We start from the raw sequence: 12408 nt of genomic DNA on the forward strand, positions 1-12408 counted from the left end.
GCCGCTCCCAGTCCGGCCGGGCCCCGCGCTACCCGAGCGAGGAAGCGAGCCCACTGCGCGGTCGCGCAGAAGCAGGTAGGGTCTCACCTTCTGCAAATGTGCGCGGCTCGCCGCCGGTCCCCTCACTCCTCCTGTCTTCACTCCTGCAGCCCCAGTGGCCTGGAGCTTCTAGCCCCGTGCTCGGCCGCGGCTTGGCGAGGCTAGGCTGCGGGGAACTGGAATCCAGCGCTCGGCTAGCTAAGCCTGAGCCGCGGGAAGCCTGCGGCGGGAGGCAGTGAAGAGGTGCGAGGATGAGGAGGACCGAGTCGCGAAGGGAGCGAGGTGACTGGCCCGGAGGGCTCATTGCCGAAGTTAATTTGCTCTTGTTCCAACTTCCACTACGGGACTGGAGCCAGAAACCGTGTATCCTCCGGTCTTAAGCGGCGGTTCCCACCTTGGGGCTCCCGATAAGGATTTGATAAACGGGAGCGAAAAGCGCCTGTCCTGGCTCGGCGCCCGGGCCCTTCACTGCGGGATGGCTAGGGAGGGGATTGGGCGCTACTCCCTTTCCTGGCCTCAGTCCCCCCCTTTGGCGTCACCTTTGCGCCTCCAGACCCAAGACAAGTGAAGGAGCCCTGAGCCCGCAGCCGGCTCATCGCCGGGGCCCTGGGAGCGGTCCTAGGGTTTTCCATCTATTTTGAGGGCAGCAGAGCAAGAAAAAGACTCTGAAGTTTCCAATGTATTTTGTAAAAACCAATCGTAATGCCAATAATAACCACTGAACCATCGAAAAACAAAGCTATAGACAGCCCCTCTGCAGGCGCTCTTGGGTCCGGAGCCAGCGAGGGAACCTGTGTATTTTACAACTGCGATGCCTATCAGGAATGTGGCAATCGCCGAGGTGGGGCTGGACCGTAATTTTGACAAATGTGTGAAGTGTCAGCTCCTCCTGCGCGCCTTAGCCCGGTTCTGTGCATTTTTGTACCGTATATGCCGAGAAACTTGGGAGCAGGGGGAAAATGATTTCGAAACACCCGGCTACAGTACCTGCTTCCTTAGCGGGCTGGCGGAGAGAGAGGAGGAGCAGGAATGGGAGCGGGAAGAACGATTGCGTAATTAGACTCCCAATTATTGGCGAGAGCGGCCGCTTTAAGAACTACTGTGGGGACTGCCTGCGAAACGTCTTGGAGGCCGCTGTGTGAGCTGCGGCGCTGGGCTGGTAGCCACGCCAGGGTGTCCGCCCTCTTCGACCTGCCTGGGTTTTTGTGCTGCAGAATGGCAGGGCAAACAGCGTGTCCTTCACCACCCAGAGTCCCTTAAGGGGTTGTCCAATTCCTGTTGGACTAATCGTTTTGAGATTCGTAAACTTTTCTTGCCTGGGTCTGCTTGCTGGCTGCAGGTTTCTTTAGGGACCAACATGTAATTAAAATATGTGAACCAATACATTGAAAGTTGGTGTGGTCACGTAAGTGGCTGTTGTAGCTTTCCTGAGGGCCTCACAAGGGCAGTGAGGGGGCTCTCTGCTGATGATTCTGCCCACCAGTTCTTAAATTTTGTGTTTCTTTGGTTTGGCAGAGCAATTTCTTCCCCCAAATGCAGTATCGGCAGAACATTTGGAATATTCCTTTTAACAATGGCCTCTCAAGAAGTGGGCAGATTATTTTGTTCCAAAACGATCATGTGTCGATAAATATGTTAATGTTTAATAATAGTTTGCTTTCTAAACGTTGGTTGGCTGGTTGGCCTCGATAGTGCCAGTTTCGGTGGTAGTGGGCATTTGCGATGACATCACAGATGTCAGAAACTGAAGCCTGGTGGGGGTACTGCACTTTCACTCCCCTTTTCGTGCACCTATTTATCAGGAATGAAGTGGTCTAATTAACCAGCCAGGCTTCCTGATTCTAGGGAGAGCTAGAAAGTGTCTGGGTGACTCACCTCCTCAGTCCTTTCACTCAGAAAAAAAAAATTGTGGAAATTGTGGGGTGCATGGGGTTTGGGGAGTGGTTCAGGCAAAATGTAAATGAGATCATTGGATAATCAGGGATCAAAGTCCAGTCCCAAAGCCAGACCTAGGTCCAGGCACCTTCCAGGAGTGCTTATGCAGTATTGTTCAATACAGGGCTAACATGGAAGGGGAACTGGAGACACCTGGATCAGAAGTTTTCAAGCTATCTCCCCCTTCCCCGACAGCTGGACTTAATTGGTCCTCTGCTAAAATAAAATCAAACTCCATAATTATTCCAACTCTGAAGGGAAAAAATATTGCTGGATAGTTTCTCACAATTCAAACATACATTTTAAATAAGTATTCCCTTAACACTTGATACCTGTTTCCATTGTATTATCAGCAATGCAGGATGATACAAAATTTATGTAACACATTGTTGGCTTGAGTATTTAAGTTTTAATTCATACAGCTTTCTTGAAGTTCAAAAGAATGCCATCTTTTTTCAGTGGTGCTTATAGGGAGCCTAGAATTATTTTATAATGGAAAATTATAAGATCTGAAACCATCTGAAAATTATAAGATCTGGAAACCATCTAGTCAGACTTTTCTCTTTCTGGATAAGGAAACTGATGCCCAGAGGGGTTAAAAGACTTTTCCAGTCATAAGGAAAATTAGTGCTGATAAGAGTTCAGGGATGGGCGCAGTGGCTTTTCCCAGCACTTTGGGAGGTGGAGGTGGGTGGATCACCCTGAGGTCAGGAGTTCGAGACCAACCTGGTCAACATGGTGAAACCCCGTCTTTATTAAAAAGACAAAAAAATTAACTATGCATGGTGGCGGGTGCCTTGTAGTCCCAGGTACTCGGGAGGCTGAGGCAGGAGAATCGCTTGAACCCAGGAGGCCGAGGCTGCAGTGAGCTGAGATCAGGCCACTGCACTCCAGCCTGGGCAACATAGTAAAACTTCATCTCAAAAAAAAAAAAGTCAGAACTGTAGCTTATTACTTTCAATTAAGTATGTATTTTTCGGTCGGGCGAGGTGGCTCATACCTGTAATCCCAGCACTTTGGGAGGCTGAGGCAGGCCTCCCAAATGTGCTCCTATGCCCGCGCCACACCCCTGAAGTCAGGAGTTCAAGACCAGCCTGACCAACATGGTGAAACCCAGTCTCTAAAAAAAAAAAAAAAAAAAAAAAGTATGTATTTTTCTATTGTTCACAGGAGTGTACTCCAGCCTTGAAATATCTCTAGATAGTGAGGATGATTTCCAAAGGAGTAGAGTGCCCTCCCCATCACCACTCTCAAACCACTGAACCTTATAGAAAGGAGATTTACTTTTCTAGATAATTATCAACGCCTTCAGGCTGCAGTAGAAGCGATTCTGTTAGCTTTTTGCAAAAAAAAAAAAAAAAAAAGAGTTGAATTGATGCTGTTCCCAGGGTCTGTAAACTTTGAGAAGTATGAATTCATTGTTTTAGTTAGAAAAAAATTTACTTATATAGGTAGACTTCATTAAACAAAACCAATGCAAGGACCGCTCCCCAGTGGAACCAACTGCTTTGTGAGATAGAGAACATTCAAGCAGCTGCTAGATTGATTTTTGTAATGGGTGAGTTGGCATTTTCACTAGGAGTGAAAACCATGAGACTAAAACAGTTTAATTTACTTAGAATGTCTGTTTCTCTGTCTGCGTGTGTGGGCGGGGGGAGGGGGTGATTCTCAACTTTCTAGGAATTTATTGAGTAAAGTGTTTAGAAATGGAAGGAACCAATTAGATAATTTTAGGATTAATTAGATAATTCAGGATTTTAGGCCCGTGCATTTGAGAATACTTGCTGTCATTAATTGTCTCAAGATTTCCACTTTTCAGGAAATCTACCTAGTAGTTTGTTGGGATTTTGTTTTCCCTGGTTCTGTCCTATGCCAACCTGCTAGTTTCCCTTTTCGTATTAGCCTGATGAGTCTTTCCTTTTGCTTTCATCACTGGTAGTTCCTAACAGGTCTAGCTCTTACCAGTACTGCTAAGTTAGCAATATTAGCCCCCGGGGTCCCAGTACTCTATACTGCCACCTCCCTGCCCCCAGCACCATGTTGCCTGTTCTCATGATGGGCACCAGCTCTGATATTCACCCTAAGATATAATCCATAAGATGACAAACTTATATTGAACACCTACTCTTAATCTGGCTAAAATGCTGAAGAGAATACTAAGAAATAGGGAATATGGTCTTTGTCATCAAGTTGCTTAGTCTGATTAGGAAAGAAAAAAGGAGACACAAGGAAGCTTAAGTGAAAATATAAGGATCTGGCAGCCTACATGTGACTTTTCTGTAGGAATCTAATACTTTGAAGCAAAAGATAAGCTCTGAGTGGTATTTCAGGTAATAACCGCCCTCCGACACACACATACACACATACAATTATTCAAGAGTATTACGTGTATTTATGGGTGGAGAAATTTGTTCCTAGTGTCCCTGGAACCACACAGGGGTAGGTGCTGATCACCAGCTTAAAGACTGGCTCAGAAGGAAGGTCAAATGGGAGAAGGCAGTGTTTGGGGGATAATGAGAGGAAGGAAAACACATAGGGCTCCCTATGGTGTACTCCTTATCATGTATTTCAACACCATACACAGAAAGGCCCCTGAAATGGAATGTTTGCTGTTCTTTACACAGTTGTTTTGGGTGGGGACATAGAGGGAGGGATCTGATGGGGCTCCGCAGACGACAGGGGTAGTAATTTCTGTTCCCCTGAGAATACCAGTGGAGACAGCTATGACTCCACGAAGTCCAAGAAGGGAGAGGGAGCTTCTTAAATCAGGCTTTGTGAATGGGTCTCAGAGGCTGGTGTGTAAATCTCTGGAACTGTGTGCAAGGCATTATGTATAGAAGCAACTTGTTCTGAAGGAAGTCTGTTCAGCTCTCAATAGCTTTTCAAAAGTTCTAGGATATGGAAAAGATAGGCCTTTGCTCTTAGATGTCTGGTTTGGTGACTGCCTTATGTTTCAGAATCTTTCTGTTCAGATCCCAGACAGTTCTGGTGTTTCACTGCCATTGCCTCTCCCTGTGGTAGAGAACAGGGAGGAGGATGGTGTGTGCATCTAGTAAAGGTTCTGTGGCGCAGCTTAACCTTCCCTGTCCCTGGCTAGCGTGTCTGTCCACCTACATGTCTGCCAGTCTTGGAAGGACAAGGAGCTGAGTGACCTGCACAGGGTTGATACTGGTATGATTGATTTTGTTAATGTTTCTGAAAAATGATTGTGAAAACAAATTTATCCCCAAATGTTCCATCCTCAGTTATTTGGAGGACCTTCATGTTCTAGGAATGTATGTGTTCTTAATAGAAATCATATTTGCATCAGGACAAAACAAAAAGCTGACAGTCTTATGTATGCCAGTGCTGTCCTCAGAACTTTACATGGATTAACTTTTTAATCCTGTGAGATAATCCCTGTTAGTATCCCCACTTCACTGATGGGAAAGCTGAAGTCTAGAAAGGTTAACTGCCCAAGATCATGTAGGTTGTATGGGCAGAGCTGGATTTGATCTGAGGAAAGGAGGTCCCCACATTCTGTCCTCTTAATGGGTGTTCCATACGTCCTTACCTTACTGAAGATAGCTATAAAGTATTTAATACCGAATCTGACTCACAATAAGTGCTCTATAAATGATAACTGCCTTTGTTGTTTTCCTTATAATTATTGTAATTACTTTTCTTTTTTTGTGGTTCATCAATTGTATCAAACCTCACAAGCAGATAGGGACTGAAGATCTGAAAGGCCAACATGGAACTCCTGGAATTTCTTATTTTTCATGGGTTTTCCTCGACTCTGACAGGAGGGGGTTCTCTCCTACCCCAAGAAGTTCAAAGCTTTCCACCTCCCACCCTTCACTGGTGGCAAGACTTCAATAACTACTTCAGCCTTCGGACTCCATTGTGCAGGAGAACCTGTTAGAAGCTTTTCCTCTGTGGCTTCTGAAGAACCATCAAGATGCACAGGACTTCCTGTGGCTCTTTTGATCTTTTGAAATTGCAAGCACAGGAAGGAAAGAATGGATAGGGGGATAAAGAATAGCTATGATTGTTGTGATAATAGTATGTTGCATTTCTATTAGAGCCCTTTCTCTGATGAGTCCTGAACCTTCACAGCCATCACACTATTGGCCTCTGCACTGTGAACCTAGAGGGTTCCTTGAGCTTTTCCAGTGCTGTAAAACAGAACTGCACAGACACATATCTTAAAGAGAGAGAAGCAAGCCATGTTGGCAGCTGTGCGTCACAGTCCATGTGGTGGTCATCCATGGGTATGTGCCCCTAGCAGCATCTGTGATTTTCAAGTAGCTATTGGGTGTAATTTGGTGCCCATTGTCTGGTGCCACTGTTGGAAGGCACAGAACTGATCTGATGAAAGCATAAAGTCTATAATAGTGGCGGGACCATTTGTGAGATCCCTGGAGCTGAAGTCAGGTGCAGGATGGACAAAAATGTTATGTACTTCTAAGTGACCTTGTTTATTTGAATTTCTTAAGAAATACCTGTTCGCTTGACTGCCTTAGGCTGTTTTCAGGGGCCACTTGTACGTCAGCAAAACTCTTACTATATGACGTCACTGCCAGAAGTTCCACATGTTCCCAGGAGGCACATTTCCCATTCCCCCCCACCCCCAACTTGGAAAGATTCTTCAGTTTTAAAGTCATAAGTAATTTCCATGCCAGATAATGATCCTGTGAACAGATCCTTTTCTCATGTGGAAAAATATTTCAGAAAGGGTGTCTTATCAATGAGAAAAATGACCCCATTAAAACATATGTTTATTTGCCATGTACTCATCTGACATTTTCTCAATTCTACAAAACCATGGAAGTGGATTGTTAGATTCTTATTACACTCCTAGTGAGTTCTTGAACTGCCCCCTCCCCCCCGCACGCCCCCAGCCATGGACCTGTCCAATTAAAAAAAACTAAGAGATAAGTGGTAGCAATCATAACAAATTGATTTTATCTGGTCAGGCTGTGTAATTAAACACGTGGGCAGGAAAGTGGATCCATTATGTTGTACTCATGATTGTGGTGCTGAAGGTAACCCCCGTTGCCCTGTAGGCTGCCCCCAGAAGCAGAGGGTACAGCCAATAGTATTCTTAGAAGTTAATCAACTCTGTAATAGCTTTAGTTGAGTTTTTTGTCTGAGGTGCCCTGATGTTGGCCTATGACTATGGGGAGTCAGTGGTTTGTTATGAATAAGAGGATACATGAGCTGAATCTGAGAAAGTTCAGAAGCATTTTCTAAGTTGTTTAAAATACATCCGTTGAAGTATATGATTATTTTTTGGTAATCATTTAAATCATTGTGCTGTGTGTCTAGCCAGATAGTATTTATCTGTTTCTCGATGTTGTATTAGTGTAGTATTAAAAAATACACATATTTTACTCTTTATAAAAACTTTGCATACTGTTGCCACTTTGTATAAGATTTGTCCTGACTGCCTCTGGGTAGTGGGCAGGGAGCAAGCAAGAAGAGCAGCACGCTTTCCTTCCTTTATATTTGGGAAATAGGGGTGCTGAGAGAAACAAGCCACACTGTCTGAAGTAAAACCTAGAAGTGGACCCAAGTGTCCATGGTGAGAGAAGGCCCATGTGTACCACCTTGGGCTCCTGTTACAAGGTAATGAGCCATGAGCACAAAAGGGTGACTCAAAATTCAGTGCCAGCCATTCTCATTACTAATGAGTAATTACAGCAAATATTTACAGGCCTTCTTCCTACCTTTATGACTTCCTGTTACTGAAGCACTTTGGAGTATTGAGAAAGATTGTCCTGGAAAAATACGTCACACACAGTTGCAGGAAAGAGTGCCTTTAAACACACAGAAAGAATCGGTTACTTAGCTTTGTTTATGAATTCCACACAGAAACAACAGAAAATTGTGCCTTTTGACGGACTGCTTGAGAATTCTTTCTTCTGCATTTCAAGATGATTTTAAAAATCACGTATATCAAATATATGGGGAAATGAGACACAGTGTTTTTAGAGAGTGTTCTAGAAATAATAGGACTGTGCAAGTTAGTATAGCAAAATTTTGGGTCAAAGCACAGATCATTTGATAAACTCTCTTTTATGAACATTACCTCTACAATATTTTTCTAAATGAAAACGATCATGCTTAAGAATCAATCAGGATGGGAGGTAGAAGCATATCATTCACTTTATATAAAGATTGGAGTAAATCCTCCTAATGCTCCTTTCCTGTATATTTAATTAAAAAAGCACTCCAGTGAGATTGCTTTCTCAGTAAGTTTCTGTAAACCACTGTACCCTTGTATTTCTCTCCTGTGTTACCAAGAGTTCTCAGATGCTATTTTCGAATGGCAGCATTCACTCCAGTGCTGGCTGAGGTCGACAAAGCTAATTTTGGTGCCCAGGGTGAAGGAAGGGAGAAGTCCTCTGCAAAGCCAAAAGGACTCTCTGGTGCCTGGGTTTGGAGCAGTGTGGTGTTGCTGGACACACCACATTTCACCTTTAGAACCTTTATTTGTGTGCTTGCACAACAAATGTTTACCCAGATATTAAGATAAGGAAAGTATGAAGGTCACATTTCACTGGTGACAAGAGAGCCTCTATAAATGTAACCATATCATTGTGCAGCAGGAATCTGTTTTTTATTCTGTACCCGAGACTTAGGAGGAATTATTGGTGGGTAGGGCATGGGAGTTGAGGCTTTTCTTGATTTTTTGGCTTTCTTGCCATCACTCTGTTTGTCTTGCCTCAGCTGATGTGCCCCTCCCATTTGGGGAGGGCCTTTGTCATGGCCAAGACGTCTAGGGAAGTCCTAGCCTGTGTGGCTGGGCATTGTGTGGTCCCCTGACTCTCTGGAGTCTTCCGGAGTTCCATGAAAATTAGTGCCCCTATGCATTTCCCTGCTGTCTGACTGACTGGAAGGTACCCTGGCTGCTGAGATTGCTTTCGTGGCCGCTCAGAAGAGGTCCGCATGGTGCCAATCCTGCTGCTGTTTTAGGCTCCTCAGCAGGACTGCCCTGTCCTTGGAGCACAGAGAATCTTCAGCGTGGGATAGGGGTTTCTTTTATGGATTTGGGTGTTTTTCTTAGGGATCTCCAAAGATCAGCTAGATACTCGGAGCCTCAGTGAAGACATGGGTCCTTGACCTACTTTTCTTCCCAAGGGCAGCCACCATGGCAGTGGGAGTTCACCTTGCTGACTACAAGGGACCCCACCCCACCCTATTTGCCATCATCCACTGTGCCTCCCAAGTTCCTAATACACAAGCCACCTCCCACAGCCTAAAAGGCAGTGCTGCAGTACTTATTCGCACCTCTAGTCCCTCACACCAGCTCCTCCATTTGGATGCTTTTCCCCTCTCTTCCTATTCAAATAGCTCCCACTTTTCTGTTGTGAGCCCAGGCTTCCTGTCTTACACAAAATCACTAAGGAAGTATAGAAGTTTCCACACTGGCACCCCTACTCCCTGAATTACTAGCTTTTGGTTGTTTGCCAAAGAGCGTGCTTATATTTCCTTGTTATCTAATGACACTTTATTTGTTTTTGCCTTTCTAACAATATAGCGTGTTGCTGAAGGGCAAGGATGTCTGATTTTCTGATGTGCCCTATTATACCTTGCTTTTATTTATTTATTTATTTTTGGCTCTGAAATCATGCTTAGTTTAAAAAAAAAAAAATCATAGAATTGCTTTGTTCATGTCCCTTGGGTTACTTGGAAAGCCTGCCTCTTGTGCTCTGGTTTCTTTCATTATTCATGTATATTTGACCCCTTATTTCCCTTTAAAAAGAAAGAAAAAGGAAAAGAAAAAAATTGTGGGACCACAGTCAGGTCTTATTGATACATGACTTTATATCAAATGCAAACATCAGGCTAGTATTATATCAGTGCTTCACTTCAAGGATCCCTTGTACACTAAGGCAAGTACAGCTAAACAAAATACTCCAGCTTAATCTCAAAGTTAAAAGCAAGATGGGGAAGTTGTGCAAGAGGGCACTAGCTCTCAGTCCAGAGATCATCTTCCCTGGGAAGCCTTCCCTGATTAACTGCACATTGGTTATCCTTGTGTTTATATATGGTCTTAGTCTGTATTTTGTTATTTGTGTTGATGCCATTACGACTTGCTTTTGAAGGTTGGGGGTGGTATATGTCCATGATCACCACTTAAGTGGTAAGCCTTCAAGAGCAAGGACCCTGTCATTTTTTCCTATTCTATTTTCCCCATAGAAGTCAGAATAGAGGTCTGTTTAGGTGCTCAGTAATTATTTGTAGACTGAGTAATTTTATCTATGTCAGGAACTTTGGGAGCTTGGTGTAGAGAACAGGAAGCACAGGCAGACACTTTGCTCACATCAACCTAACTTATCCTCATTGGTTATCCACCATGCACATAGCAAGGTTTGTGGGGATCATCACTGTGTGTAGATGTTTATAGGTTCCCTCCCAAATTCAGGTGCAATGCTGTACAGTGAGGCTACAAAGAGGCATTAGATGGACTCTGCATTCAGGATCTCCTAAAATGATTTGTTTAAGCAATATAAGATGGTTTATGTTAATAGATGTCTAAGCTCTGTCTTTACAATGTTGCCGTCTTATTAGGAAGTCAAAACCAACTCAGATAAAACATTGAGCAAACAATGTAAGATTGATAGTAATTAAGTGAGAGTGAGTAAGGGTAAATAGATCTTGTGTGTTGGGAATAGTTAGAAAGGGAAGTGATTAGCGTAGATTAGAGGGAGGTTTACTGGAGGAGCATGAAGATCTAGGTCTGTCTTGTAGATTAGGTAGAATTTGGATAGGCAGATGAGTATGGGGCATTCCATTTGAGGTGAATTGCATAAGTAAAATGAGAAGGCAGGAATAAACAGAGTGTGCAGGCCAGGACTGGTGAGCCAGTTTCTTCCAGAGCTGGATCTGGAGCTCTGTTAGCAGAAAGGAGATGAGGACCAGACCTGGACTGGTGTTGGGAAGTTTAGGGACAGGCCTTCCTGAGTCATGTTGTGATGGAATCTTTGGGTTGCCTTGGGGCCATGGGAGCAGCATATGCCTCTTCTGGCACATGAGAAGCTGCTCAAGGCATCTCCATTAGCCCTCTAACCAGAAGCCTGGCTCTAATGTGAGCACCAAGAGGGTGGCTGGAGGAGGCCATGATTTATTTTCCATAATATTGACCTCAAAGCCTCCTCTGCTAGCCCTTAGTAAATCAGTCATGTGTGAATGTGCCCAAATCACTCTGATATATGTTTCTTTTTAGCCTTTACCACCTCTCAGGGTAATACATGCCATGTCTGAGTCTCCCAGTCAGCAGAGTGGAAGCTGGAAGATGACAGCTTGCTATATCCTAAAATAGCATCACATTCCCATGTTCTCTTTCTGATGGTAATGCCTTTGTCCCCTTCATTATTTGATAAGGCTCTCATTCTGTCCCTTCCTGCCCTTTCTCATTCTGGATTCTAGGTTTTTGAGTCTAACCATCACGGAACAGATTGAACAGTCCCTTCAACATCCCACTATTTTTAGGGAATGGAACAACCAAATCCCAGTCAGACCATCCCTTTTGTCAGTTTCTACCAATAACTCTTCATTGCACACCCTGTACAGAGCACAGTGACCAAGCTGTTTTTGACCTCCTTCCCTAGTGTTTGGCCACCATATTCTCTAAAGCCCTAACTCTGAAGTTCTTGGGATGATACTGGCAGAAGAGGGAGAAAAGGATCTGTCTTTCTGAAGTCACCTGGGTAGAGCATCTGGGGATTTTTTCCTCAGGCAGGTGTAACCTTTCTCCTGGAGCAATTTAGAAGCACTTAAAGTCAAAGCTGAACACTTGAGGGCCAGGCTTTGGCCAGAGATCCCAAATCACTGGAGAAGATTCCATTCCAGGGACCAGTAGAGACCAGCGGGTCTCATCCAAGTCACTTTAGCTCACTCTGTCCCCTGGTACTTTGAGGGAGGCTGTAACTCCTGAGTACTTTTGGCTTAGAATTTAACCTCACAATGGCAACTGCATGTTTGACCTCTTCTTTCTTTTCTGTCCCTCTAGTGATCAATAAATGCTTGTAGAACTGGGAAACTGCTACCTGGCTCAGGCAGGATTGGTTGGTTTAATGACTCACTCCACAGTCATTCTCTGCTCATTGCCTACTCTGCATGCTGCTGAGCCTCAGGCCCGAGACCAGGGAAGGGCCCTCTGGAGTCGGGTGGAAAGGAGCCTAGACTGTCAGAACCAGGAAGGGAATGCAGGTGCCAGAAGGCTCTGGAGGTGACTTACAAACTCGGGGGCAGTGCAGCCCAAACTAAGGAACTAGTCTCAAGGATCTCCTAAGAACTCCCCTAGGCCAGAAAGTGTTGTTTACCCAAATCTTGCCATGGCTAGAAATTTGAGTCTAGCATCTACCTTCTCACAGCTCCAGGTGGACCTCCAGAAGGAAAGGGAAGACGTCCTACCAAGCTAACCTGTGACTAGGTATCTGTCAG

General features: G+C 44.5%; 1 protein-coding gene across 1 annotated transcript in view; it reads left to right on the forward strand.

The window, feature by feature from the left end:
• The window catches only part of EPAS1 (endothelial PAS domain protein 1), an 87478-nt gene that overhangs the window by 1368 nt on the left and 73702 nt on the right, over positions 1 to 12408 (forward strand). The gene's annotated exons all lie outside the window — the stretch shown is intronic.

This window comes from Aotus nancymaae, unplaced genomic scaffold, assembly GCF_030222135.1.
Source record: "Aotus nancymaae isolate 86718 unplaced genomic scaffold, 86718_ANA_hifiasm-v0.15.2.pri h1tg000057l, whole genome shotgun sequence".
Lineage (NCBI taxonomy): Eukaryota > Metazoa > Chordata > Mammalia > Primates > Aotidae > Aotus > Aotus nancymaae.